Source organism: Hipposideros armiger, unplaced genomic scaffold, assembly GCF_001890085.2.
Source record: "Hipposideros armiger isolate ML-2016 unplaced genomic scaffold, ASM189008v1 scaffold_1083, whole genome shotgun sequence".
Taxonomy (NCBI): domain Eukaryota; kingdom Metazoa; phylum Chordata; class Mammalia; order Chiroptera; family Hipposideridae; genus Hipposideros; species Hipposideros armiger.
In genome coordinates this window covers 125,223-152,445 of record NW_017732433.1, presented here as the reverse complement: position 1 = coordinate 152,445, position 27,223 = coordinate 125,223, and the positions used below count along the sequence as shown (strand labels likewise).

Here is a 27,223-nt window from a genome sequence, read left to right as displayed (position 1 = left end):
ATAAAACAACTACTTATATAATTAAATGGAGAAACTGACAAAAACAATAATATTAGGGGACCTAAATACTCCATTTATAGAATGGATAGATTACCAAAACAGAAAACCAATAAGAAAATATCAGCCTTAAATAACACATTAGGCCAAATGGACATAATCAATATTTGCAGAACCTTTCATCCCAGAACACTAGATTATACATTCTTCTCTAGTGCACATGGAATATTCTGAAGGATAGACCATATAGTGGGTCATAAAGTAGCCTCAACAAATTTAAGAAGATTGAAATCATACAAAACATATTCTCTGACCACAATGCTTTTAAATTGGAAGTCAACTGCAAAAATAAAGCGGGAAACAACACAAATATATGGAGATTAAACAACGTGTTACTAAACAATGACTAGATTAAAGAGGAAATAAAATATGGGGTCCAAAGATATGTAGAGACAAATGAGAATGGCAGTACAACATATCAAAATTTTGGGGATACAGCAAAAGTGTTAATAAGAGAAAAATGTATATCATTACAAATCTACCTCAAGAAACAAAAATCTTAAATAAACAGCTTAACATTGCACCTTTAAGAACTAGAAAAAGAAGAACAAATGAAGCCCAAAATCAGTGGAAGGAAAAAATAAAAATTGCAGCAGAATTAAATGAAAGAGAACAAAATGACAATAGAAAAATTATAGCAAGAAAGAGTTTGTTCTTTGAAAAGATTAATGAAATTGACAAACCTTGGGCTAGACTCACTAGGGAAAAAGAGAATAGAACAAAATAACAAAATCATAAATGAAAAGGGAGACCTTTAAAACAAACACCACTGAAATACAAAAGAGTATAAAGAATACTCTAGGCAGAGACTACCTAGTTCCGGGCCTTACAGTTGTGGGTTTTTTTCTTTGCTTCCGGACCCAAGGTCTCTGCTGCAACCATGCTCCACCAAATTCTCAGTCAGACCAAGCAGCATCCAAGATTGATCCCCCTTCTTGTATTTATTGGAGCTGGAGGTACTGGAGCGGCACTGTATATATTGTGCCTGGCATTGTTCAATCCAGATGTCTATTGGGTCAGAAAGAATAACCCAGGACTGTGGAATAAACTGGGTCCCAATGATCAGTGCAAGTTCTACTCAGTGAATGTAGGTTACATCAAATTGAATAAAGAAGGTCCAGATTTCTAAATGTAATATTTCACTATAAAGCTGCTTAGAATGATGGTCTTCCAAAATCCATCTGCACAATTTGCCACTTAACCAGGAAATATTTCCCCTGCAAATGTTGGTGTATTAAGTTGGGGTTTACACTGATTAATAAACATGTGAAGCTTGAAAAAAAAGAATATGAAAAGCTACATGCCATCAAATTTGATAACTTAGAAGAAATGGATAACCTAGAAATATACAACCTTCTGAGATTGAATCATGAAAAACTGGAAAATCTAAATAGACTGATCAACAGTAAGGAAATGGAAACAATTACCAAAAACCTCTTCAAAAGTAAGTCAAATATCAGATAGCTTCACTAGTGAATTCTACTAATCATTAAACAACATTTAATACCTATTCTTCTCACACGCTTCCAAAAAATTGAAGAGGAAATATTTTCTAACTCACTTTATGAGGCCAACATTACCCTGATACCAAAACCTGGCAAAGAGAACACAAAAAAATAAAATCACAGACCAACTCCTCTGATGAACATAGACGCAAAAATCTTAACAAAATACTAGGAAATTGAAGATAAACTATAGATTAAAAAGATGATACATTATGGGGAAGGGGTTCATTCCAGGAACACAAGAATGGTTCAACATATGCAAATTGATCAATATAATACACAGCTGCAACAAAATAAAAGATAAAAATTATATGATCATATCAATAGATGCAGAAAAAAGCATTTGATGAGATACAATTCCATTTATCGATATGATTAAAATACTCAGTAAAATGGGTATGGAAAGATAGTACCTCAACATATTAAAGACCATATACCACAAACCCTCAGCTAGTATCATACTCAATGGTGAAAAACTGAAAACTTTTCTTCTAAGATCAGGAACAAGACAGGGATGTCCACTTTCACCACTGTTATTGAAATAGTACTGGAGGTGGTAGCCAGAGCAATCAAGAAAGAGAAAGAGATAAAAGGCATCCAAATTGGGAATGAAGAAGTCAAATTGTCACTTTTTGCAAATGACATGATTCTTTATGTAGAAAACACTGGGACTCCACCAAAAAAACAAAAACTATTAGAAAAAATAAACAAATACAGTAAAGCTGTAGGAAACAAAATCAATGTACAAAAATCCATTGTGTTCCTATATAATAACAATGAAATTTCAGAAAAAGAAATAAATCAACTTCATTTGCAGTTGCAACAAGAAGAATACCTGAGAATAAACTTAACAAAGGATGTGAAAGACCTATACACTGACAACTACAAGACATTATTAAAAGAAGCACAGAAATTGTAAGATAATCCCACTTCTTGGTATTTATCTGAAGAAATCCAAAATGCTATATCAAGGGGACATGTGAATCCATGTATTCATTGCAGCATTGTTTACAATGCGGAAGCAGCCCGGATATCCATTGATGAATGAATGGATGAAGAGTAGGTGGTACATATGCCGGGCGTGCCAAAAAAAAAATGTAATCACATGACTTGTATTCATCATTTGTTATCAGGATATATTGAGTATTACAATTTTAATACAGCTTTTTCCTTTCTTAAAATGTGTTTACTTTTTTTTGGCACCCTCTGTATAATCACGGGAGGTGGCATACAGCATAGGGAATATAGTCAATGGAATTGTAACAACTATATTTGATGTCAGAGGTGTAGTAGATTGGGGGGTTTATCACTTTGTGAGGGGTGTTAATGTCTAACTATTACATTGTTTTGTTCACCTGCAACTAAAAAAATACATAGATGAAAACACATGTAGTAAACTTATGGACCCTTGTCTCAGAGGCTTTTTTTGTTTTGTTTCATTTTTTCTTTTTTTGAACTTGACACTAAAGGCAAGGGAAGTAACAACAAAAATAAATAAATGGGACTACATTAAACTAAAAAGCTTTTGCATAGCAAAAGAAACTATAAACAAAACAAAAAGGCAACCAACAAAATTGGAAAAAATATTTCAAACAATACCTCAATAAGGGGATAATATTTAAAATATACAAAGAACTTATACGTCTCAACAACAAGCCAATTTTTAAAAAAATGGGCATAGGACCCAAACAGACATGTTTCCCAAAAAGACATGCAAATGGCTAATGTATAAAAAGATGCTCAACTTCACTAGCTATTAGGGAAATGCAAATCAAAAACACTGTATTTCCAGTCAAGATGGCAGAGTAGGTAAATGCTGTGCTCACTTCCTCTCAGGACCACATCAATTACAACAGAATAGCCATCACTGAGAATTGCCTGAAGTCTAGCTGAACCAAAGTCCTACAACTACTGACACACAGAAGCCACCTGGAGACTGGTACAAGGGGCAGACACACAAAATGAGCTGGTCCCACACCTGTGTGTGACCATTAAAATTTGGGAGGAATATCTCAGGGCAGAAGTGCCCCCTGAAGGAGCAAGGGGTCCCAGCCCCACACCAGGCTCCCCAGAGTTCTAGTGCTGGAGAGAGAAGTCCCCATAACTTCTGGCTGTGTGAGAAGATCAGGGGAGATTGTGGCGAGTGAGCCGGAGAGTGGCTGCAGTCCCAGGCACGACTCTTAAAGGGCCCTCCCACAGAAGAACTCATTGATGGACTCACTCACTCTGAGCTCCAGCGCTGGGGCAACAGCCCAGAAGGTGTCAGGGGCATACAGGAAGAAATTGAGTAGTATGGCTTCAGGGTGAAGGTCAAAGGGGCAGCTTTCTCCAGGTGGAGGAGCAGGCAGAAGCCATTGTTTCTTTGTTGAGCCTTCCCCATCCCTGTGTGAAGATGTAGGCAGATGCAGTATCTGAGCCTACATTAAACTGGCTATCACCTTTCATCTGCCCCTCCCTAGTGATTCCATGAGACCCTGCCCCACTCACTGTCAGGCACACCTAAGCCACTTCCAGTAGCTTTTCCATGTAAAGAACCTATCTTAGCTCATGCTGCGAATATTCATAAAATCTCTCAAAGGTTCACAAAGCCCAAACAACTACATCTGCTTTGGCATGTCCTGTACCTCTGGCTGAGCAGCCCTAAGACTGGCACTAGCAACAACCAGCCTCAGTTTAAAGACTGGCCTCTTAAGGCACCTCCAAGCCCAGTGTGGGCAGCGGCCATCTACAGATTGCTTTGTGGCTCATATCAGGTGGCCCCAGGCAGAGCACAGGCTGTGGCTAAACTTGGCCTATAGCAGGTCCTCTCCCAGGAGGCCCCAGGGCTGGCATACCTGCTGGTCCACTTTGAACCAAGCCAGAGCATCACCCAGCTGCCTCTAAGGATGACACACCCAAAGTGCAGACTGGCTAGGCACCAGAGCCCCCCTAAATTGAACCCTGCTCTGAAGGATCAGGCCTTGCACCACAACTCCTCCACTGTATTCATGGCCAGTCCTCACCACCAATCAGCCTGAGGGTCAATCTCTCCCACTGACATGCAACAAACAGCAACAAAGGATCAACTACAACAGGAGGGCACACACAAATCACCCAAAGAACATACCTGCAGCACCCAGCTCTGGTGATGAAAAAGAATGCACCACTAGGACCCACAGGACACCTACTACATAAGGTCACTCTACTAAGACCAGAAGACATAGCAGCCCTACCTAGTATGTAAAAACAAGCACATGAAGGCAGACAAAATGGGGAAACAAAGAAAAATATCCCAAATAAGAGAACAGAACAAAGCTCCAGAAAAAGTACTAAACAAAATGGAGAAAAGCAATCTACCAGATGCAGAGTTCAAAACACTGCATATAAGGATGCTCAATGATTCAGGGAGACCTTCAACAAAGAGATAAAAAAACATAAAAATAGAGAGAGAAAATATAAAAAAGAACCAGTCAGAAATAAAGAATACAATAATTGACTTGAAGAATACATTATGGGGAATCAACAGATTAGATAAAGCAGAAGACTGAATCAGCATTTTACATGGTAAGGTAGCAAAAATACCCATTCTGAACAGAAAAAAAGAAAAAAGGATCCCCAAAAAATTAGGATAGCTTTCATAGGGGCACCAGAAGGAGAAGAGAGAGAGCAAGGAATTGAAAACCTATTTGAAAAAATAATGACAGAAAACTTCCCTAGCCTGGTAAAGAAAATAGAAACACAAGCCTAGTAAGCACAGAGAGTCCCAAACAAGATTAACCCAAACACGCCCACACCAAGACATCATAATTAAAATGCCAAAGGTCAAACACAAAGAGAGAATCTTAAAAGCAGCAAAAGAAAAGCAGTTAGTAACCTACAAGGGATCTCCCATAAGACTATCACGTGATTGTTCAACAGAAACTTAGCAGGCCAGAAGGGACGAGTAGGAAAAGTTCGATGTGATGAAAAGCAGACCTAAACCCAAGATTACTCTACCTAGCAAAGCTATCATTTAGAATCAAAGGACAGATAAAAAGCTTCCGAGACAAGAAAAAGCTAAAGGAGTTCATCACTACCAAACCAGTATTACAAGAAATATTAGACGGACTTCTTTAAAAAGAAGAACACAAAGCTGATAAAAAATATGAATAATAGGATGATGTCATAGAAATGGTGGTGTGAGGTAAACCCCTTGAAATCTCCCCTGGAATTCACAACAAATTGAACAGCTATAATTCCACAAGGGACTCACTGCACAGTAGACAGGCAAGACTAAAAGACATGCAATTGAAATCATCTAAAGGTGAGCAAATTGGGTAAGTGGGGGAGGAGGAAAAAGGGGAAGTGTGGCAACACGAGCTGCACAGACGGTGGAACGCAACCCACAGCTAGGAGCTCAGAGATCCCTGAATTCTAGAGCTACAACAGTTGTGAGAGAGAGAATTTGGACTGCTAGCACTCCCCTCATGGGACACAGTACAGTCTGAAGGATCAGCATATAACACAGCTGAACCCAATGGTCACAGCAGAGACCTCAGAGCAAAGAATGAGGGAAGAAGAATGAAAACCATGGTTTAGCCCTAACTGCCAAGCAGAGGACAGAAGGCATAGGCACGGAGCCTAGCTGACCACTCCCTACCCTCCCAGACCTTGCCCCACCCCCACCTGCCCAGTGCTAGAAGTGGAAGAGTAGCAGTGTCAGATAAAAAACAGAATATTTTTATTTCTTTTTTTTTTTTTTAGCTGAGCCATCCTGCCACCTGTTGGCAGCTCAGTGGCTGCTCAGCTCGGGCTGGGACTCGAACCACTGTTGTTCAGAGCTCAAACTCTTGAGCGAGCTCTTAACCAACTGAGCCACTCAGCTGGTCCTATAGAATATTTTTATTTCTGAGAACTGCGGCCCGCAGTCACAGACTCACAGCCCAAGGAGGGAGCTTTGGGTGCAGGATTGGCTATGCTGGTGGTTGTTGCCATTGTTCAGAGCCACCTCTCACAACCACATTGCATCTGCTCCCACCTATGTGGGCATATCCCCTCACGAGTAAACAGAGCCACTGAAACACAAAGGCCCTGAATCTGGTGTAGGAAGAGCTTTGGAAATTCAGATCTCCACATCCCCCAAAAGAGGTGGTACCCTGAGACCCAGGCAACCTGCTCACAGAGGAGAAACGCCCGCCTTCCAGGGAATCCCGTCATTGTGTGAAAAGCTGGGACACTGAAAAAAAAAATATATATATAACACTACCACTTGAGAGAGAATAAAAGGCTGCACAGGTTAAAAAATCAAGCATTCTACCAACACCTACTGGAAAGCACCTCTTCCTACCAATATGTTGCAGAACCCACTTCTGTAGATGCCTAGGAAGAGAAACAATAATTCATTGATTGCCATGAATAACAAAGGTAACAAGGCAGCTCAGAAAGAAAATGAAAAGACTCCAGAAAACGAACTTAAAGACATGGAAATATGTGGCATAAATGACACAGTATTCAAAATTGTGTTCTTAAAATACTCAATGAGATGCAAGAAAACACAGGCAGGCAGTTTAATGAACTCAGAAACACAATAAAAAATAAATATTTTACCAAAAAGACTAAAATTTTTAAAAAGAACCAAATAGGATCTCTAAAGATTAGAACTCAATTAAAAAAATGAAGAATGAAATAGACAGTTTAGGTAATAGAGCTGACCACATGAAGGAAAGAATCAGTGACATCAAAGACAGAAATCTGGAAATGACACAGATCAAAAAAAAAAAAGAGAGAGAGACAGACTTGAGACTTAAAAGAAATGAAAAAACTCTACAAGAGCTTTCTATCCCCATAAGAAAGAGCAATATAAGAATAATGGGCATATCAGAAGGAGGAGAAAGGGAGAAGGGAACAGCGAGTATATTCAAACAAATAATCAACAAGAACTTCCTAAACTTGTGGAAAGAACAGGATCCTTGAATCCAAAAAGCAAATAGAACACCTAATTACCTCAATCCCAACAGGCCTTCACCAAGAAACATTGTATTAAAGCTGTAAAAAAATAACGACAAAGAAAGAATCCTCAAGGCAACCAGGAAAAAGAACAGTAACCTACAAAGGAAAGTCATTAGATTATCATCAGATGTTTCAGCAGAAACTCTAAAAGCCAGGATGGAGTGGAATCAAATATTCAAACTATTAAAAGAGAGAAATTATGAGCCAAGAATAATATATCCAGCAAACATATCCTTTAGATATGAAGGAGGAATAAAGACCTTCCAGATGTACAGAGCTGAGGGAATTTTCTAACACGTAATCTGCACTACAAGAAATACTAAAGGATGCTATTTGTCCTGAAACAAAAAAGCAAAAGACTACAAAACCATGAGTAGTATTATGAATAACAGACAAAAGCAGGAAATGGCAACACCTACACCAAATAAGACACTATACACTTAAACATAACTAACAGGGTAAAGAAAGAAAAAGAAAAAAAAACACTTAAAAAAAGAGGTAAAACAATTTGCTATTGCAGTGCAGAAATTAACTCACAACATAAATAGCGATAATTTGTGACAACAAAAACATAAAAGGGGAGAGAGTAAATGTCTGACCCAGCACAAGGGAATGGAGAAAGTAAGCATGCTGAAGAAAATGGAATACTCTAACTATGAAACTTCCTTTTACATAAACTTAATGGTAACCATTCAACAAAAAATCCAGAACTGAAATATGTAACATAAAAAAATAAGAAACAGAGGGAAAAATCATAGAATACCATCACACTGAAATAATAGACAGCAACAAAAGGCAAAGAAAGAAAAAAGCAAAAATAAAATGATAGGAAATCCTCATATATCAATAATCACCCTAAATGTAAATGGATTAAACTCACCAATAAAAAGGCACAAAGTAGCATATTGGATAAAAATACTAAACCCAATCATATGCTGCCTCCAAGAGACACATCTCAGCTACAAGGACAAATATAAACTTAAAGTGAAAGGGTGGAAATTGACACTCCAAGCAAATGGTATTCAGAGAAAAACAGGTATTGTATACTGATATCAGATGAAACAGGTTTCAGAATACAAAAAATAACAAGAGACAAAGATGGACATTTCATAATGATAAAGAGGACTATACAACAGGAAGACATAACAGTCATCAATATTTATGCACCCACTCAGGGAGCACCGAAATATACACAGCAACTACTAACAGAACTAAAGGGAGAAACTGACCAAAACACATAATGTGCTATATAGATGATGTATTACAGAATTGAATACCTGAAATCTATGTAATTCTACTAACAATTGTCACCCCAATAAACTTTAATTAAAACAAAAAAATTGACCAAATGACAATTATACTAGGGGACCTAAATATATCACTGACAGCTATGGATAGGTCATCCAAACAGAAAATAAATAAAGAAATATCAGCCCTAAATTACACATTAAATGAAATGGACATAATTGACATTTATAGAGCACTTCATCTTAGAACATCAGACTATACATTCTTTTCTAGTGTACATGGAACACTCATAAATAGACCATATATTGGGAAATAAAACTACCCTCAGCAAATTTAAAAGACTGAAATTATACCAAGCACATTCTCTGATCCTAAGGCTTTGAAATTGGATATCAACTGCAAAAAGAAAGCAGGAAAAGCCACAAATATGTGGAGATTAAACAACATACTTTTAAAGAACAACTGGGTCAAAGAAGAAATAAAAGATGAGATCAAAAGATACGTAGAAAAAATTAGAATGAAAATTTTTGGGGTGCAGCAAAAGCAATTTTAAGAGGGAAATTTATATCATTACAGGCCTATCTCAAGAAAGAAGAAAAATCCCATATAAATAATCTCATGTTACATCTTACAGAACTAGAAAAAGAAGAACAAATGAAACCCAAAGTCAGTAGAAGGAAGGAAATAATAATAATCAGAACTGAACTAAATGAAACAGAGAACAAAAAGATAATAGAAAAAATTAATGCAACAAAGAGTTGCTTCTTTGAAAATATTAATAAAATTGACAAACCCTTGTCTACACTCACTAAGATAAAAAGAGAAAAGACACAAATAAACAAAATCAGAAATGAAAGAGGGGAAGTTATGACGCATGCCACAGAAATACAAAGGATCATCCAAGAATAATATGAAGAATTATATGCCACCAAATTCAATAACCTAGAAAAAATGGACATGTACTTAGAAACATATAGCCTATTTAGGCTGAATCACAAAGAATTGGAACATCTAAATAGACTGATCAACAGTAAAGAAATTGAATCAGTCATCCAAAACCTTCCTGAAAGCAGAAGTCCAGGACCAGATGGCTTCATTGGAGAATTTTACCAAACATTCAGAGGATCTAATACCTGTCCTACTCAAACTCTTCCAAAAAATTGAAGAAGGTACAATACTCCCTAACTCATTTTATGGGGCAAATATTACCCTGATACCAAAACCTGGGTAAGGATAACACAAAAACAGAAAATTACAGACCAATATCTCTGATGAATACAGATACAAAAATTCTAAACAAAATTCTAGCAAATCAAATGCAACAATGCATTAAAAAAATTATACATCATGACCAAGTGGGGTTCATCCTAGAGGCACAAGATGGTTCAACATACACAGATTGATCAATGTGATACATCACATAAACAAAATAAGGAACAAAAATTTTATGATTATATCAGTAGATACAGAAAAAGTGTTTGACGAGATACAACATCCATTTATGATTAAAACTTTATAAAATGAGTATAGAAGGAAGATACTTTAACATAATAAAGACCATATATGACAAACCCTCAGCTAATATCATAATTTTTTAAAAAGATTTTTATTGGGGAATTCGGGGATGGGAACAGCGCTGGGGAATTGGGGGAGAGGAACAGACAAGCTGCTGTCCTTTCGTTCTTCAGTCTAGGACGTTGCTTCACTGGCCCAAGTTGGCACCATCACTGCGCTCTTCCCGAGCAAGGCAGATCAGTCGCCGGCTTCTGGATGGCCACTCATGGCGGCTTGAGGGCTGCTCACGCTGGCTGCTGGCCACACACGGTAGCCCATGGCAACCCACTACAGCAGGGGTTGCAGCCTACGCCATTGCCGGCGACTCATAGCAACCCAGCTCCAGGTTGAGCTGTTGTTGTTCAGCATCTTAGCTGTAGAGGGCAGTGTCACTGGCCCTCATATGTGGGATCCAAAATGGGGCCCTCTGGTGTCCCAAGCCAGCTCTTAACCAACGCGCCACTTGGCCAACCCCTAATATCATAATTGACAGTAAAAAACTGAAGCCCTTTATTCTCTGTTTAGGAACACGACAGGGTTGTCCCCTATCACCTCTGCTTTTCAACATGGTATTGGAAGTCCTAGCCAGAGCAATCAGGTAAGAGAAAGGAATAAAAGGCACCCAAATAGGGAATGAAGAAGTTAAATTGATATTTTTTTGCAGATGACATGATGCTACATATAGAAAACCCTAGACTCCACCAAAAAGCTATTAGAAACAATAAAATAATACAATAAAGTTGCCAGGTACAAAATCAACATACAAAAGTCCATTGCATTCCTATATACTAACAGTGAAACCTCAGAAAAAGAAATAAAAAAAAAACCAATTCCTTTTCCAGTTGCAACAAAAAGAATAAAATACCTAAAAATAAACTTAACTAAGGATGTGAAAGACCTATACACTGAAAACTAGAAGACATTTTTAAAAGAAGTTGAAAACACAAATGGAAAGACATTCTGTGTTCATTAATTAGAAGAATCAACATAGTTTAAATGGGGCCAGCCGAGTGGCGCGATGGTTAAGACATCGCTTGGGACGCCAGAGGGCCTCGGTTTGGATCCCACATATGAAGGCCAGTGACACTGCCCTCCACAGCTAAGATGCTGAACAACAGCTCAACCTGGAGCTGGGCTGCCTTGAGTCGCAGGCGACAGCATGGGCTGCAGCCCCTGTGGCAGTGGGTTGCCATGGGCTACCATGTGTAGCCAGCAGCCAGCGTGAGCGGCCAGCAGCCGCAGTGAGTGGCCGTCCAGAAGCCGGCGACTGATCTGCCTCGCCAGAGAAGAGCGCAATGATGGTGCCAACTTGGGCCAGTGAAGCAACATCCTCCACAACTAGACTGAAGAACAAAACGACAGCAACTTGTCTGTTCCCCTTCCCCCAATTCCCCAGCACTGTTCCCATCCCCCCAACTCCCCAATCAAACTCTTAAAAAAACACACACACAAAAAAACATAGTTTAAATGGCAATATTACCCAAAGCAATATTCAGATTTAATGCAATCCCTATGAAAATCCCAATGGCATTTTTTAAACAAATGGAACAAAAAAAAATCATCAGATTTGTATGGAACTGCAAAAGACCCAGTAAAAAAGAACAGTGCTGGAGGTATCACACTCCCTGACTTCTCTTGTGCTACAGGGCAACAATATTCAAAACAGTATGGTATTGGCAGAAAGACAGACACACAGGCCAATGGAATAGAATCGAGAACCCAGAAAGAAACACACAAAAATATGGACAGATAATTTTTTACTAAGAAGCCAAAAACATACAATGGAGAAAAGACAGCCTCTTCAATAATTGGTGCTGGGAGAATTGGAAAGCAACATGCAAAAGAATAAAGCTAGACTGCTCTCTGTCACTATGTACCAAAATTAATTCAAAATGGATCAAAGACCTAAACATTAGATCCGAAAAAATAAACTGCATAGAAGAAAACATAGATACTAAGCTTGTGGACCTTGGGTTCAAAGAGCAGTTGATAAATTTGTCTTCAAAGGCAAGGGAAGTAAAAGCTAAAATAAATGAATGGGACTATATCAAACTAAAAAGCTTCTGCACAGGAAAAGAAACTATCAACAAAATAAAGAGGCAACCAACCAAATGGAGAAGATTTTTTTCAAATAATGCCTCTGATAAGTGGCTAACAAGAAAAATATATAAGGAATGCATACAACTCAACAACAACAACAACAAAAAATCCAATTAAAAATGGGCAGAGGACACGAATAGACATTTCTCCAAAGAGGACACAGAGATGGCCAATAGGCATATGAATAAAAGCTCAACATCACTATTCATCAGAGAAATGCAAATAAAAACCACAATGAGATACTACCTCACACCTGTTAGAGTGGTTATCATCGACAAGACAAATAATAACAAGTGTTGGAGAGGCTGTGGAGAAAAAGAAATCCTCATACACTGTTAGTAGCAATGGAGATTGGTGCAGCTGCTATGGAAGGCAGTGTGGAGATTCCTCCAAAAATTAAAAGAATAATTGCAATATGACTGAGCAATCCCGTTCTGGGTATCTACTCAAAAAATCTGAAAACATTTATCCATAAAGATATATGTACTCCGATGTTCACTGCAGCTTTATTCACGGTGGCCAAGACATGGAAACAACCAAAGTGTCCTTCGATAGATGACTGGATCAAGAAGCTGTGGTATACATAAACAATGGAATACTATTCTGCCATAAGAAAAGATGAAATAGTGCCATTTGAAACAACATGGATGGGTCTTGAGATTATAATGCTAAGTGAAATAAATCAGTCAGAAAAAGCCAAGAACCATGTTTTCACTGATAGTACGCAAAGTGAAAACAAAGGAACGAGACAAACAAATGAAGAAACAAAAACTCATAGACACAGGCAATAGTTTAGTGGTTACCAGAGGGTAGTGGGAGAGGGGGGTGGTAGATGAGGGTAGAGGGATAAAATATATGGTGATGGAAGGAAAACTGACTCTGGGTGGTGAACACACAATGTGATATACAGGTATGTAACTTTACCAACTATTCTCACCCCAATAAACTTTAATTTAAAAAAATATACGTGAATAATAAATTGGTGATAACTACATATCTATCAACATTTACTTTAAGTGTAAATGGATTAAAATCTCCAATCAAAAGATAGAGTGGCTGGGGCCGGCCAAGTGGTGCATTGGTTAAGAGCTGGCTTGGGATGCCAGAGGGCCCTGGTTCAGATCCCACATATGAGGGGGACAGTGACACTGCCCTCTACAGCTAAGATGCTGAACAACAGCTCAACCTGGAGCTGGGCTGCCGTGAGTCACCGGCAATGGTGTAGGCTGCAGCCCCTGCTGCAGTGGGTTGCCATGGGCTGCCGTGTGTAGTCAGCAGCCAGCGTGAGCGGCCAGCAGCCACAGTGAGTGGCTGTCCAGAAGCCAGCGACTGATCTGCCTTTCCCGGGAGGAGCGCAATGATGGTGCCAACTTGGGCCAGTGAAGCAAGGTCCTCCACAACTAGACTGAAGAACAAAAGGACAGCAACTTCTCTGTTCCCCTTCCCCAATTCCCCAGCATTGTTCCCATCCCCCAATTCCCCAATTAAAAAAAAATGATAGAGTGGCTTAATGGATAAGAAAACAAGACCTTTATATTTGCTGCCTACAAGAGACTCTTTCTGATTGAAAGACACACACAGACTGAAAGTAAAGGAATGGGAAAAAGATACTTTATGAAAATGAAAACAAAACAAACAAAAATGCTGAGGGAATACTTATACCAGACAAAATAGCCTTTAAAACAAAGGCTATAACAGGAGACAAAGAAGGGTACAGTAATCCCACTTCTGGGTATTTATCTGAACCAGGGGTCGGCAAACTGCAGCTTGCGAGCCACATGAGGCTCTTTGGGTACGTTCCATCTCAAAAGTTTGCTGACCCCTGGAAGAGCCAATCCTGTCTTTCTTGAGTAATTTAAAAATTATTTGAGAGCCATAAATACATTTTTACATAATCACCATTATGTAAATAATATCCTTTAAAAACTTTATAAAAGAAATTATGATAGTTTTATTTTCAGTTTCAATTTTACTTCAGAGCCACAGTTCACGAGCCACAGTTTGCTGATCCCTAGCAGCTTTTCCATCTCAAAAGTTTGCCGACCCCTGATCTGAACAAACCCAAAACGCTACTTCCAGGGGACATGTGCATCCATATGTTTTTTGCAGCACTGTTTATAATGGCCAAGATGTGGAGGCAGCCTGGGTGTCCGTCGATAGATGAATGAATAAAGAGGATGTGGTACATATATACAATGGAATATTGCTTGGCTATGGAAGCAAATGGGTTCTTGCCATCTGCAGTGGCTTGGAAGGACCTGGAGGGTATTGTGCTGAGTAGAGTATGTCAGAGAGAGAAAGAGAGATGCAATGTGATTTTGCTTATATGTGGAATCTAAAGAACAATTGTAAAAAAAAACAAGAAACAAACTTGTAGATACAGAAAACATTTTAATGGTTGCCAGATGGAAAGGGGTTAGAGGTATGTGAACAAGGGGATGGGATTAAGAAGTACAAATTTCTTGTTACACAGTAATCATGAGGATGTAGGGTATAGCATAAGGAATATAGTCAATAGCATGGTAATATCTATGTAAGGTATCAGATGGGTACTACACTAGTCAGGGGGTTCACTTTAAATTATATAAATGTCTAGTCACTATGCTGTACATCTGAAAATAATATAAAATAATATTGAATATCAAAATAAATAAATAAAGTGTTAAAAAAAGACACTATCAGATGCCATCTCACACCTGTTAGAATGGCTATTATCAGCAAGACAAGAAATGACAAGTGTGGAGAGGTTGTGGAGAAAACAGAACCTTCATACACTGCTGGTGAAATGTAAATTGATACAGCCACTATGGAACACTGTACCGAGTTTCCTTAAAAATTAAGAACAGAGCTACCATAGAAATGGTGGCAGAGAGGTGGGCTCCCTGAGTTCTCCCCTGGAAATTACTACCACAAATTGAACAGCTATAACTCATCAGAGGAACCTCTACTAATCACACAGAACAGCTGAGACTCGCACGACAATTACCTGAAGGTGGGCAAACTGGGCGAGTGGGAAAAGAGGGGAAGGGAGGTATGTGGAGATGCAGCCCACATCTGTGGCGGTAGAGATGCGGGGCCCCAGGAAGCAGATCAGAGACTATTACAGCAGCAAGATGATGGGCTCCCTCCCTATGCCCCATAGTCCTACTGAGAGTTTAGCAGAGAACACAGCGGTGCCCAGCGTCTGAGACAGAAGCCTCAGCTCAAAACTGCAGCTGGGCTCTCTCAGGCAGAAAGCAAAAAGTAACTCCATAAACAAGACCCCACTCCAACCCTCCCACAGCAACGACCCCTGCCCTTTCAGAGTCCAAAGCTGGTCTCTGATGGAGGAGTAGTAGTCACATTACAGAGGTGCTCCTACTCCCAGGAAATGGAAAAACTCAGCTAGGGAAGAGGCTGCAGGGAGTGTGGGGCTCCCTATCTGGTCCCACCTTTCCTGGAAGCTTGGCTCCCAGCAGGGAAACTTCAGCTGCTGAGTCACAGCAGGACACAGCAAAGGCAGTGCTGGGCTTTTAGCAGCTCAGAAATCTCATGCTATTCACAGCCCCCAGTGGAAAGGGTGCCCTAAGACCCAGGAGTCTTCTGGCTGTGCACAGAGAGTCTTCTGGCTGTGGTGCTCTCAAGCGCACGCATCTGGGCGGGGGAGAGCAGAAACGGCACTGACTTTGTAAAAACTACCAACCACACTCCATAGCCCCACTCATCTAGAACTGCATTGCCAGGGTCACTCTGGGTGCCAGGTGGCCGGCTCTGCCTCCACAAGACGCAGAGCTTTTGTACAGCAGAGGACAACCTGGAGATAGCTCAGTGGACTTTAGCCAAGACTGGCATGCAGTTATTTTTGTTGTTGTTATTTTGTTTTTTGTTGTTTTAGTTGTTTTTGCTTTTCTATTTTATTATCATTTTTAGTTTTTTATATATGTATATGTGTGTGTGTATATATGTCCATATGTATAGGTATGTAGACATATTTTTTTCTCTCCCCCTTCTCTCCCTTATTTTTTTTCTTTTCCCTGCTCTACTTTACCTCCCTCCTTCTTTCCATTTTTCTGCAATATTTTTTTCTTCTTTTGGTGTTGCTATTTTATTTGTCGTGTTCCTTTTGTTTTTTGTATTTTAGGTACTTCTGTGCATGTTGAGTGCGGGTTGTCAGTTGTTTTTACATGTGAGAGTATTTGGTTTCTTTTGGTGGCTGTTGTTGTTGCGCTTGTTGATCCATTTTGTTCTAAAATCGCTCTGCACCAAGGCTCAGCCAAAGAGGCTCAAGAATCATCACACCCAGAGGCTAACTCTAGACCAAACCAGAGCATTACCGGATTTGACCTACAAGAGACACACCCAAAGAAAACTCTCTACAGGCACAAGAGCCCATACAGGCCAAGCCTCATCTGAGGGGTCAACCCTCACACAGCAGCTCATACACTGTGGACATAGGCAATCATCACAGCTAGTCAGCCTGGGAGTCAATCCCACTTACTGACAAGCCAAAAAAGCTCAAAGCTCAAGTTCAACAGGAGAAGACACACAACACAAGAGACACCTCTGGGACACACGCACAGGAGGATAGAAAGACTGAGCAATTCAAATATAAAGGACACACACCACATAAGTCCACCCAGCAAAGACTGAGAGACCTTGGGGATCTACCTAATACATCGAAGCAAGCACAAAGAGTCAGCCAGAATGGGGAAACAAAGAAACACATCCCAAATAAAAGAACAAAAGAAACCTTTAGAATCAATGAAACTAGATGAAATAGAGGCAACCAACCTATCGAAGGCAGAGTTCAGAAATGATGATTAGAATGTTCAAGGAAATTAGTGAGAATATAAAGAAAGATAGAGAAATCATGAAAAACAACCAGTTAGAACTAAAGAATACAATTACTGAAATAAAGAACACACTCGAAGAAATTACCAGCAGGTTGGATGAAGTAGAGGATTGAATCAGCAACATAGAAGACAAGATAGCAGAGATAACTCAAGTGGAATGACAAAAAGAAAAAAGAATAAAAAACATTGAAAATAGTTTAAGAGAGCTGGGCGATAACATTAAGCACAACAACATGAGCATCATAGGAATACCAGAAGGAGAAGAGAGGGAACAAGGGATTGAGAACATATTTTAGTAATAATGACTGAAAACTTTTTTTGCCTGATAAAGGAAATAACATACAAGCCCAGGGAGTGCAGAGAGTTCCAACCAAGATGAACCCAAACAGGCCCACCTCAAGACACATTATTGTGAAAATGGCAAGGTTTAAAGACAAAGACAGAATCCTAAAATCAGCAAGGGACAGGCAGCAAGTTACTTACAAGAGCATTCCCATAAGAATATCAGCTGACTTTTCTACGGAAACCTTGCAGGCCAGAAGGGAGTGGCAGGAGGTATTCAAAGTGATGAAAAACAAAGGCCTACAACCTAGATTGCTTTACCCAGCAAGGCTTTCATTTAAAATTGAAGGAGAGATAAAGAACTTCCCAGAAAAGAATAAGCTAAAGGAATTCATTATCACCAAGTCAGCATTGCAGGAAATGTTAAAAAGGCTTCTTAAAGCAGAAGAAAGAGAAAAACTAACTAATAAAGACCAGAAAAACAAATAACAAAATGGCAATAACTACGCACCTATCAATAATCATGTTAAATGTAAATGGATTATATGCTCCAATCAAAAGACATAGGGTGGCTGAAGAGATAGGAAAACAAGACCCTTGCATATGTTATATACAAGAGATTCACCTCAGATCAAAAGACACATACAGGCTGAAAGTAAAGGTATGGAGCAAAATATTTTATGCAAATGGTTAGAAAAAAGCTGAAGTAGCAAAACTTATGTTAGACAAAATAGACTTTAAAACAAAGACTATAACAAAAAAAACAAAGAAGGGTACTACATAATAATAAGGGATTGATTCAACAAAAGGACATAACATTAGTAAACATCTATGCACCTAACATAGGAGCTCCTAAATATATAAAACAGATATTGACAGGGCCGGCCGAGTGGCGCGATGGTTAAGAACTGGCTTGGAATGCCAGAGGGCCCTGGTTTGGATCCCACATATGAGGGCCAGTGACACTGCCCTCTACAGCTAAGATGCTGAACAACAGCTCAACCTGGGGCTGGGCTGCTGTGAGTCGCCAGCGACAGCATAGGCTGCAGCTCTTGTGACAGTGGCTACATACAGTAGCCAGCAGCCAGTGTGAGTGGCCAGCAGCCGCTGTGAACAGCCGTCCAGAAGCTGGCGACTGATGTGCCTCACCCAGGAAGAGCGCAACGATGGTGCCAACCTGGGCCAGTGAGGCAACGTCCTCCACAACTAGACTGAAGAACAAAACGACAGCAACTTGTCTGTTCCCCTTCCCCCAATTCCCCAATAAAAATGAAAAAAAAACCCCAAGAAAACCCCCCAGATATTGACAGACATAAAGATAGAGATCAACAGTAACGCAATCGTAGTAGAAGACTTCAACACCCCGTTGTCACCAATGGACAAATCCTCCAGACAGAAAATCAATGTGGAAACAGTGGCCTTAAATGACACATTAGACCAGCTGGATTTAACTGATATTTTCAGAGTGTTTCACCCCAAAGCTACAGAATATACATTCTTTTCAAGTGCACATGTAACATTTTCCAATATAGACCACATGTTAGGCCACAAAACAAGTCTCAATAAATTTAAGAAAATTGAAATAATATCAAGTGTCTTCTCTGACCACAGTGCTATGAAATTAGAAATCAATTACAAGAAAAAAACTGGAAAACACACAAATACATGGAGGCTGAATAACATGTTACTAAATAGCGAGTGGGTAAAAAATGAGATCAAGGAAGAAATCAAAAGATACCTCGAGACAAATGAAAATGAAAACACAATGACCCAAAATTTTTGGGATCTAGTAAAAGCAGTCCTAAGAGGAAAGTTCATTGCAGTGCAGGCCTACGTAAAGAAATAAGAAACATCTCAAATCAACAGGTTATCTGTACACCTAAGGGAACTAGAAAAAGAACAGCAAAATAAGCCCAAAGGGAGTACAAGGAAGGAGATAATAAAGACCAGAGCAGAAATAAACAAAATAGAGACCAGAAAAGGAATACAAAAGATAAATAAAACCAAGAGCTGTTTTTTTGAGACTATAAACAAAATCGACAAACCTCTAGCCAGACTCATCAAAAAAAAAAAAACAGAGAGAGAGAGAGACAGAGAGAGAGGGCACAAATTAGTCAAATCAGAAATGAAAGAGGAGAAATGACAACAGACAACACAGAAATACAAAAAAATTAAAAAAAAATACTATGAGCAATTATACGCCAACAAATTTGAGAATCTGGAAGAAATGAATACTTTTGTAGAAGTATATAACCTTCCAAAGCTAACACAAGAAAAAACAAAAAATCTTAATAGAATGATTACTACCAAGAAAATTGAATCAGTAATCAACAAGCTCCCAACAAACAAAAGCCCTGGACCAGATGGCTTCATAGGTGAATTTTATAAAACTTAAAAAATTAATTACCTATTCTACTCAAACGATTCCAAAAAATTCTGAAAAAGAGAAGGCTCCCAAACTCTTTCTATGAGGCCACTATCACGGTGATCCCAAATCAGACAAAGACATTACGAAAAAAGAAAACTACAGGCCAATATCCCTGATGAACATAGATGCAAAAATCCTCAACAAAATATTAGCAAACAGAACTCAGCAATACATCAAGAAGATCATACACTATGATCAAATGGGGTTCATCCTTGGTATGTAAAGTTGGTTCAATACCTGCAAATCAATTAATGTGATATACCACATCAACAAAATGAAAATAAAAATCATATGGTCATATCAACAGATGCAGAAAAAGCATTTGATAAAATCCAGCAGCCATTTATGATAAAAACTCTTAGCAAAGTGGGAATAGAGGGATCATATCTCAACATAATAAAGGCGATATATGATAAACCCACAGCTAATATCATACTCAATGGGGAAGAGCTGAAACCATTCCCCTTAAGATCACGAACAAGACAAGGCTGTCACTTTCTTCACTTTTATTCAACGTAGTTCTGGAAGTTCTAGCCACAACAATCAGACAAGAAAAAGAAATAAAAGGCATCCAAATTAATAAGGAGGACGTAAAATTGTCTTTATATGCAGATGACATGATACTATACATAGAAAACCCCAAAGACTTCACCAAAACCTATTGGAACTGATAAATTAATTCAGTAAGGTAGCAGGATACAAAATCAATATTCAGAATCAGTTGCACTTATATACACCAACAACAAACTATCAGAAGGAGAAATTAAGAAAACAGTCCCATTTACAATTGTTTCAAAAACTATAAAATACTTAGGAAAAAATTTAACCAAAGAAGTAAAAGACCTGTACTCAGAACATTATAAGAAACTGAAGACAAAAATTAAAGAAGCTACAAATAAATGGAAACACCTACCATGCTCATGGATAGGAAGAATATAGTTAAAATGTCCATACTGCCTAAAGCAAAATACAAATTCAATGCAATTCCTATCAAACTACCAAGGGCATTTTAAACACATTTTTTTGGGGGGGGGGATATTTTAAGGCTCTCTGATGCTGCTCCAACAGTTTATTTTTTTTTAATTTTATTGTTAGTTTCAGGTGTACAGAACAATGCAATAGTTATCCTTTTCACCCCTCACAAAGTAACAACCCCTCTCCCCCCATCTACTGCCCTCCCACCCCCGATATCATACTTATCTATTACAATTCCATTAACTCCATTCCCACACTCTACTCCCCGTCCCGTGACTATATGTATATATAATTTAACAGAAATAGAAAATATAATCCTAAAATTTATATGAAACCATAAAAGATCCTGAATAGCCATGGCAATCCTGAGAAATAAGAACAAAGTCGGGGTATCATGCTACCAGACATCAAATCATACTACAAGACTACAGTAATCAAAACAGTATTGTACTGGCATAAAAACAGATACATAGATCAATGAAACAGAATAGGGAGCCCAGAAATAAATCTATTCATATATGGTCAGTTAATCTATGACAACAGAAGCAAGGATTTACATTGGAGTAAAGATAGTCTATTTAATAAATGGTGCTGGGAAAACTGTACTGACACACGCAAAAAAGAAACTGGACCACCTCCTTATGCTATATACAAGAACAAATTCAAATGGATTAAAGACTTAAATGTAAGACCTGAATCCATAAAAGACGTAGAAGAAAATATAGGGGAAAAAAATTTTCCAGACATTACCCTAAGCAATATTTTTACTGATATACCCTCTAGGGCAAGGGAAGTAACAGAAAAAATAAACATATGGGATACATCAAACTTAAAAGTTTTTTTTTTAAAGATTTTTATTGGGGAATTGGGGGGATGGGAACAGTGCTGGGGAACTGGGGGAAGGGAAACAGACAAGTTGTTATTGTTTTGTTCTTCAATCTACTTGTGGAGGACGTTGCTTCACTGGCCCAAGTTGGCACCATCATTGCGTTCTTCCCGGGCGAGGCAGATCAGTCGCCGGCATCTGGACAGCCGCTCACTGCGGCTGCTGGCCACTCACGCTGGCTGCTGGCTACATACGGTAGCCCATGGCAACCCACTGCCACAGGGGCTGCAGCCTATGCTGTCGCAGGCAACTCAGGGCAGCCCAGCTCCAGGTTGAGCTGTTGTTCAGCATCTTAGCTGCAGAGGGCAGTGTCACTGGCCCTCATATGTGGGATCTGAACCGGAGCCCTCTGGTGTCCCAAAACAGTTCTTAACCATCGCGCCACTTGGCCGGCCCAAAAGTTTTTTTCACAGCAAAGAAACCATCAATAAAACAAAAAGGAAGCCTACTGAATGGGAGAAGATATTTGCCAACGATATATCTGAAACTGGGTTAATATCCAAAATTTATAAAACATTCATGCAACTCAACACCAAAAAACCAAACAACCCAATTAAAAAATAGGCAGAGGATATGAAAAGACATTTCTCTAAAGAAGACATACAGATGGATTGGGGGAGGGAGGTTGTTACTTTGTGAGGGGTGAAAAGTATAACTATTGCATTGTTTTGAACATCTGAAACTAATAAAAAATTAAAACAACAACAAAAAAACCAGAGCTACCATTTGACCCAGCAATCCCTGTCATTGGTACCTTCCCTAAAACTTTAAAAACATTTATTTGTAAAGATATATGTACCCCGATGTTCATTGCAGCATTATTTATGGTGGCCAAGAAATGGAAATAACCCATGTCCGTTGATGAATGATTATATAAAGAAGATTTGGTACATATACAATGGAACGCTACTCAGCCATAACATGAAATACTGCCATTTGCAACAACATGGGATGGATCTTAAGATTATTAGGCTAAATGAAATAAGTCAGACAGAAAAGGACAAGAACCATACGATTTCACTTATATGTGGGATACAAAAGAAAAAGCAACAAACGAACAAACAAAACAGACAAAAAACTCATAGACACAGACAACAATATGGTGGTTATCAGAGGGGAAGGGCAGTTGGGGGAGTTTGATGAGGGTAAAAGTGGTCAAATATATCACAGACGGAGACTAGACTTTGGGTAGTGAGCCCACAATGCAATATATAGATGGTGTATTACATAGAATTGTATGCTTGAAACTAATATAATCTTATTAACCAATGTCTTCCCAGTATATTTAATTTTAAAATGTCCGGACACATGAAAGATGGTTCAAAATTAGCAAAGGAAATTTGATGGCTGATAAAGCTGCAAAGTTGCTGCCATGGAAATGTGAAAGCCATAATTAATACCTTAGCTACTTCAAAAACAATCTTAGACCAATCATTATAAGAAAAGCAGCAACAATCTTTAATGGAAAACAAAAATTGGCTGGAAGCTGGTTATAAACACCATAAAAAACTGGACATGTGATATGGACCAGATAAGAAACTGGTTTTTACTAGAATCCATTCAAGAAACAGTTTTGACTTATCTTCATGAGTTAACTCATTGGGGCACTGATAAATTACTCAAATGGGGCCACCAGTATTTCTGCAACCCTTCTTTAAAAACTGCATCAAGTATATAAAAAATGTCTTATCTGTCACAAACGCAATCCTGGAAAACCTTTATATATTTCAATGGGAAATTTTCCCTTATACTCTGGGCGTTTTGAAGTATGGCTACTTGATTTTATTTAATTACCTCAAGTTTCTGAATACAAAAATATATGTATTAGTAATGATTTGTATGTTTTCTCATTGGGTTGATGCTTTCCCATGTAGAAAGGCAATAGCTCAAACAGTAGCAAAAATACTTCTAGAAAAAATAACTCCTACTTGGGTTTTTTCCCTAGAACTTCAATAATGATAGGGGAGCTCATTTTACAGGAAAAATACTAAAACATGTTTGTGAAATTTGACTGATATTACAGCATTTTCATTGTGCCTATCACCCTCAGTCTTCTGGGCTAGCAGAAAAGACAAACGGAATATTAAAACCTCAACTGGAAAAATTTACTGAGTCTTAATACATCCTCACTAAAGGCTCTACTGATTGTACCAATGAATTTACAATATACACCTTTGGACAACATAACTTGTCTCCATTTGAAATAATCACTGGGATACCTATGAAATCTATTGGGTTGTCAGAAAAGTCATGATGCATTTTTGCAATGAAAAACAGAAAACATACATCATGACTTTTCTGATAACCCAATATTTCCTTTCAGAAAGATTCAAAATTAGTAAAAGGAGATATAATGCAACATTGTAAAACACTTATGAAAGTTTTTTATGAAAGTTTTAAAATGTAACACCAAGACTGTAAAGGAATCCTTCAATAATAATAAAATTAGACAAACTGATGAATAAAAACCCATGATCTCCAACCTGGAGACTAGGTATACTGGAAAATGTAATAAAAGATTACAGCAGTCCAGATAGAAAAGACCACATCAGGTTTTGTTAACTAATCTTTGTTAAAAGGAGTTGATTCATGGATTCACATTTCTCTTTTAAAAAGTGCTCCTCAATCCCAGTGACAAATCATCTTGAACCGAGATCTCAAGACCACCCTAAGCAGAAGCCAAGGTTAGAATATTAACTAAACAATGGTTTATGTTTTTGCTTATTCTTTTTGGTTATTATTCTTTTAATGGCAATATTTTTATTCAATGGGATTCTACTTTTGCTCAACATAAAAACCAAAGTAATTGTTTGTGGTCAAATACCCATTTTCAGTACTTCATGTTTACCTTGGTAGGTTTCTCCCCTGCAAGGGACTGATTGGAAAGCCTTACAAAAAACTGATTATAGAACAATAAAGTTCAACTTTAGTTCAGCTGATATTACATTACAAACAACTGACAAATGGCCTATTAACAATACCATGGAAACAACTGGTCATGGTTTCTCCTTTTCCTATAATGCCGGTGTTCAAGTAGCCTGAAGAACTGTGTATAATGAGAATCCTGACAAAACCACCACAGCAAATGGGCAATATGTACAAATTTAGAATGAGTTTCTATGGTTAACTCCTGGATATGGATATTTAGTCTTTCAGCTCCTTTATGTTGGCAACAATGAAAACATTCTCAACTAGTTTCCTAATAGCACTAGAATCGTTAGGGGAAATACCTACCCATCAATATAATTCTGTTATAACCTTAAAAATTTCTGATTGGTTTGGGACAAACTAGGAAAGAAGACCTGGAATTTACTGGGTAGTCCCTAATGGAATGTAATGGCTGTGTGTTACAAATCTCTGGCCTTGGCTACCCCGAGGTTGAATAGGGAGATATACTATTGGATATCCATGGGCTAAAGGGTGTATTTGCCCTTCTTCAGTCTCCTCTACTGCTAACCTTCCTTTTATTAAAGCACTACAGACTAGGTCTGTTTTCCATTAGTATGATCACTTAGCACCTATTTTTGCACCTTCCTTAGGAATTAAAGATACTATAGTTCATACTGAAGCTTTAACTAAGTTCACTCAAGAAGCTCTCAATGACTAAGTCAACTAAGTTCAACTTTAACAAATCCTGAAGTGTCTTCAATGAGAAAAGCTGTTTTTAAAAATTGGATTCAGTTAGATATTATCACTACATCTCAAGGTGGCACCTGTGCCATCCTAAAAATAATGTTTTGTTTATATACCTGATGAATCTGAAAATGTGACCTCTCTTTTGGGACATATGCAGAAACAGATAAAATCCCTGAGTCAACCCATTCCAAGCTTAGGAGAATTGCTGTGTAGTTGGTTCCCCTCTTGAGGTTACTGAGAAAGTTGGATCAAAAACATTGTTCAGCTTCAAGTTCCAAGATGGCACTGTAGGTGGATGCTGAGTTCGCCCCCACCCCCAAATTCACCAAATGTACACCTATATTTAGAGCAAATCCTCCTGAGAGACAACTGTCAGCCAACTGAATAGCCTTTGAACAACAAGCAAGAGAGGGACTGCATAGAGAAGGCCAAGGAACCACGAGAACTTTCTAGGAGCTGAGGGAACAAACCTGGGCCAGAGGAATGCCATTGTTTATGTTCCCCTGAACTTGGATAGTGGGCAGGAGCTCCATCCAGGTTCTCTGGCCAGCTTGCAGGGTGTTATAGATGTCCTCAGCCACCCATACTGGAGCTAGACCCAGCAGAAACAGGAGACCTCCCCACAGCATGCCTACAAAGGCCCTCTCCACCTGGAGATTGATCAGCAGGTGCAGCAAGGTGCTGCTTCACACTCCCACTGGGCTGCACACACAAGGGGCTCCCCCACCTGAAGAGAGTGTGAAACCAACAAAATACTGCCATTCCCACATGCGGGGATACCCTGTCCAGAGAAAGTGTAGAGATAGTGGGGTGCTACTGTATGCTCACTTGGGGTTCTCCCTCCAAGAAAGAATGTGGAGCTAACAAAATGCTGCAGTACCCATACACAGGACTACCCTGTCCAGAGAAAGTGCAGAGATAGTGGGGGACTGCCAAATGCACACATGGGAACAGAACTAGCAAAGTGCTGAGATGCATGCACACAGGCCCACCCCATATGAATAGGGGGAAGATTTGGTGAGGTGTTGAGATGCACACATGCAAAGACAATACTGCCCAGATGGAGCTCTGATCACAGTTAAAGCAACAGGGCACATCAAGAGTGCATGGAGCAGCCCCATCTACACTAGGCAACCCCACTCAAATAAGAAGGGTAAGGAAGCACACAAACATAGCAGGTTACGATATCAAATAAACCTCAGAAAATTCAAGAAGATTGAAATTATATCAAGCGTATTTTCTGACCACAATGGCATAAAACTAGAAATCAGGTCTAGGAAAAAACAAACAAACTGGAAAAAAACACAAATAGTGGAGATTAAACAACATGATCCTAAACAACCAGTGGATCAAACAGGAAATCAAATAAGATATCAAAAACTACCTTGAGACAAATGAAAATGAAAATACAACCTTACAAAATTTATGGGATGCAGCAAAATCAGTTATACGACAAAAAGTTTATAGCTATATAGGCCTATGTTAAGAATCAGGAAAAATCCCAAACAATCTAAATTTACATCTAAAGAAACAAGAAAAAGAGGTACAAACAAAGCCTAAAGAAAGTAGAAGTAATAAAAATAATAAAGGTCACAGCAGAAATAAATGAAATAGAAAATAGAAAAACAATAGAAAAGATTAATGAAACAAAGAGCTGGTTACCAGAGGGTAAGGGGGGGGCAGGAATGGTAGAAGAGGGTAAAGGGGATCAAATATATGGTGATGGAAGGAGAACTGACCCAGGTGCTGAGCA

The 27,223-nt window shown here is 38.8% G+C and overlaps 1 protein-coding gene and 1 pseudogene across 2 annotated transcripts in view; one reads left to right on the top strand and one right to left on the bottom strand.

Annotated features, from left to right (window-relative positions):
* ZNF713 (zinc finger protein 713) overlaps positions 1–27,223 on the bottom strand; it is an 86,443-nt gene that overhangs the window by 53,140 nt on the left and 6,080 nt on the right. The window lies entirely within an intron of this gene.
* LOC109376269 (cytochrome c oxidase subunit NDUFA4 pseudogene) lies at positions 938–1,186 on the top strand (annotated as a pseudogene).